We start from the raw sequence: 4,487 nt of genomic DNA on the forward strand, positions 1-4,487 counted from the left end.
AAATTCCATGCTCTCCGAATAGAGCCATTTCAACATCATCAATATCTTTCTTCCAATTGGGCGGTGTGTCTTTGCCCTTCTCTTTGAGATTTCCATCTTTCCCTTGTTCTTTAATGGAGATTCCATCTTCACCTTGTCACCCTCCAGAGTATAGTGATCAACCATAAAGCATGGTTCAAACAAGTTGGGAGCTCTCATAGTCTTATCAAGATTGAAGGTGATTGTTTCATCACCTATTTCAAGTGTGAGCATCCCGTGCTTTACATCGATCACCGCTCTGGCGGCGTGTAGGAATGGTCTTCCTAGAATGATTGGACTCTTCCTCCATATCAACAATGACAAAGTCCACCAGTATGAAAAACGTTCCAACTATCAGGGCACATCTTCCCATACCCCTAGTGGTTTTTTTGTTGTCCGGTCATGCATTTATAAGGTCATTTTGGTGCACTTGAGCTCTCCCACCCCTAGTCCTTCACATACAGAATATGGCATGACAATCACACTTGCACCTAGATCACATAGTGCCTTGTTGATTGTGGTATCACCAATGGTACATGGAATGAAGAAGATTCCCGGATCTTTGAGCTTAGGTGGGGAATTCCCTTGAATAATTGCACTAATTACTTTTGTAAAGGCAATGGTTTCCAACTTCCTTGTGGACTTATTCTTGGTAAGGATATCTTTCATGTATTTTGCATAGGCCGGAACATGGTTGATTAGCTCCATGAATGGTATAGAAACCTCTAAGTTCTTCACAATCTCCATGAACTTTCCAAGTTGCTCATCAAGCTTGGGCTTGGCTTGGCGACTTGGGAATGGAAGTCTAATCACAATAGGCTCTTTCTCAACTTCTTTGGCCTTCTCTTCATTTCTCTTCTTTGATGATTCATTGGTAGTTATTTCTACCACCTTAGGATTTCTCCTCAATGGTTCAATCACATCACTTTGCTTGACATTCTCCTCAACAATATTCTCTTCAATTGTCATCTTTGGTCCCTCATATCTTGTACCACTCCTCAAGTGGATGGCATTAATGGTCTCATGTCTTGCAGGAGGATTACCATGAGGAGGTAATTGTCCTTTTTGTCTTTGGGAACTAGAAGAGGCCAATTGAGACAATTGAGTCTCCAACATTTTGGTGTGAGCAAAGACATTGTTGATGGTAGTGTCTTTGGCTTGGCTATCCCTTTCCATTTGAGCAAAGAAATCTTGTTGGCTCTTTTGAAATTGGAGGACGGCTTTTTGAACATCAAAAGCTTGGTCATTGGGTTGATTGTAGTATGGTCTTTGAGTAGGATTTCTCATTGGAGGTGGTGTGTATGTGGGTTGAGGGTTTTGGACATTTTGGTTCTTGTATGAGAGGTTTGGGTGGAATTTGGTATTTTCATTGTAATAGTTGGAATAAGGGGTTCCATTCTTGTATGCTTGGAAAGCATTCACTTGCTTATTTGTTCCCCTATATTCGTGTTAATCATGTGCCAAGGTTCCATAAATCTCACACACTCCATTTGGGATTGAAGATGTTGCCACCATAGCATTGACATGTTATTTGGGTGATTGAGAAGCTTCATCAAGCTTGGCAATGGCTTTCTCAAATTTTAAGTTTATGGTGTCAATATGGGCACTTAGTTGGGCACTCAATTATGTGACGGAATCAACTTCTTTTTTTTTGGTGAAATGTGAGATGTATATATTTATATATCAAAAAAAAAAGTTCATGGGGTACATATCAACTAATGCCAATTACATAATTCCAACTTCCTTGAGCCATTCAAGTTCTAAGAAAGTAAGCTTGTTTCTGTTTCTACCTTGAGCTCAGCTTCATGTCATCAACAATATTTGTAGCAACCTTCTGTGGCCTTAGAAGAACACCATCAATCCTGCACTTATTTCTATGATGCCATACATGATATATAGATCCCAAGATTAGTCCTGCCTGCACCCCTCTCTGCATCTTAGTACCAGTAGCTTGAATACACCAGTCCAGAACATTGCCAACAGGTAGATTTAGGCCAGTTTTCATCTGCAGATGTTGGACTATCCTGAAGCTGTAAGCACACCCAAAGAAGAGGTGTTCTAAGTCTTATGATGCCTGTCCACATAACCAGCAGCTATCATCAATGTCCACCCCATATCTGAACAACTTATCTTTGGTTTTGAAAGCTCCATGGGCAAGAAGCCACCCCATGAATTGATGCTTTGGGACCACCCATTCATTCCATATCACCCCATCCCAGCTAACCTTAGGACGAGTCCCCATGAGCCATTGATAACAGCTGGCAGTAGAGAAACATACCCCCTGTATATCCCATGCCCCATTTGTGTAGGCAGCAGCCAAATCCTGTTTTACCCTAGAAACTCTCCTCCACACCTAGCTTGTGTTAGCACCAGGCTGATATTGCCACCAATTCTGTCCTTTTAGATGGTTGTGCTTCACCCATTGGACCCATATAGTGTCTTTATCCTCAGCAATCCAATTGACCAGCTTACCTATCAGACCCTTGTTCATCATTTCCAAGTTTTTAATCCCTAAACCACCCTTTGCTTTAGGCCTGCACACAGTGTCCCATGCCACCAGTGGAACCCTATGGTAGTCAGCACAGTTATCCCATAGGAATTTTCTGCAGGCAGCCTCCACTTTTGCAAGAATTCCCTTTGGTAGAACAAACAAGGAAGCCCAATAGGAATTTAAGGTAGTCAAAACTGCTTTCACCAAGACAAGTCTCCCAGCATATGAGAATTTTTTTGCTCCATAACCTTGAATTCTACTACAGATCTTCTCAACTAAGCATTCACAATCTTGTTTTCGCAATCTAGTAGTTTGAATTGGCATGCCCAGATATTTAAAAGGTAACTTACCCTCTACAAAACCAGAAACACTCAGGATGTCATGCTTGAGTTGATCAGGCACCCCTCTGAAATAAGCATTAGATTTTGCAGCACTTATTTTTAGACCAGATGCTTTAGAGGAAGTAGAATAAGACTGGAGTAGCAGCATAATAGACTTGGCATCCCCATGGCAGAAAAGGAGCACATCATCTGCAAACATCAAGTTGGCCAATCGCACTTGCTTGCACATAGGATGATACTTGAACTCAAATTTAGCAGCAACATACTTAATAGTTCTTGTCAGGTATTCCATACATAATGTGAAAACAAGAGGGGAGAGTGGGTCTCCCTGCCTGAGACCTCTCCTGCTTTGGAAATATCCAAACATTTCCCCATTGAGGGATAAGGAAAAGGATGCTGTAGTTATACATTGCATCAACATTTCATGAAACTCCAAAGGGAATCTTAGCTCTTCAAGGAGTTTTTCAATAAAGATCCACTCCACAGTATCATATGCCTTTTGGAGATCTATTTTGAATAGGCATCTAGGAGATGCATTAGGCTTTTCATAGCACCTAATTAGATCTTGACATATAAGGATATTCTCCTGAATGCTCCTATTTTTTATAAATGCTCCCTCCCCTAGAAACTTCATGTCTCCCTCCCCTAGAAACTTTTCTTGGCCTACTATATTGAGAGTTAGAACCGCCATTTCTTCGATCTTAGCCCATGTTTGGTTGTCATCAACCTTGGTGAATCATCCATTAGAACCCATGTTGAGCACATTCCTTGAGTCTTCATATAAGCCATTCCAAAATTGTTGAACAAGGAACCATTCACTTAGTCCATGATGAGGACAAGAGCGACATGTATCCTTGAATCTCTCCCAAGCCTCATATAGAGACTCTTCATCTCTTTGCTTGAACCCGGTGATTTGGGCTCTCAACATGTTAGTCTTCTCCGGAGGATAGAACTTCTTTTAGAAGGCAAGTGCTAACTTCTTCCATGAACCAATTCCAAGGGTAGCCTTATCTAGGCTCTTTAACCATTGCTTTGCGGCTCCGATCAAGGAAAAAGGAAACAAAACCCATCGAATTTGGTCTTGAGTTATCTCGGTTTGAGAAATTGCATCACAATAGTCACAAAAAGTCTCCATATGTAGATGAGGATCTTCACTAGGCATCCCTCAAAATTGACATCTCTCAACTAATTGTATGAATGCGGATTTGGCAATGAAATTACCGGTTAAGTGAGGTGGTGTAGGAGTACCATTTGGTAGGTTTTCCTCGGTTGGTACAGAATGAGATGAAAATTTAGGCATTGTGGTTTGATTTTGTGGTTGGTTTTGAATTGGGTTCTCCTCTCCTTATCTTGCAAAAGGGTTGGTAAACTCAACACTATCCGATTGGACAACAACAATGTCGGCAAGTTCTCCAATACCCAAACTTGTTGAAGCCCCTTTAATGGTTCTTCTAATGTTGGTCAAGGTTATTTCAATCTCGGGATCAATAGGCAAAAGTCTACCTTGTGATCTCCTAGACATGCAAAAAGCAAACAACTAGAAAACAATTAAAACTTCTTTGAGGAATTTGACTTCCACAAGGTTAAGAAAGACACAACTAAAAATAACAAATGATAACAATTTAATTGAACACCGT

General features: G+C 40.9%; 1 non-coding gene across 1 annotated transcript; it reads left to right on the forward strand.

Moving 5' to 3' along the window:
• Nucleotides 1-3,671: 3,671 nt before the first annotated feature.
• LOC141625056 (small nucleolar RNA R71) lies at nucleotides 3,672-3,778 on the forward strand. Its single transcript, XR_012534856.1, has one exon. It is a non-coding gene; the product is annotated as a small nucleolar RNA R71 (small nucleolar RNA).
• The last annotated feature ends 709 nt before the right edge of the window (nucleotides 3,779-4,487 follow it).

Source organism: Silene latifolia, chromosome X, assembly GCF_048544455.1.
Source record: "Silene latifolia isolate original U9 population chromosome X, ASM4854445v1, whole genome shotgun sequence".
In the NCBI taxonomy this organism is placed as follows: domain Eukaryota; kingdom Viridiplantae; phylum Streptophyta; class Magnoliopsida; order Caryophyllales; family Caryophyllaceae; genus Silene; species Silene latifolia.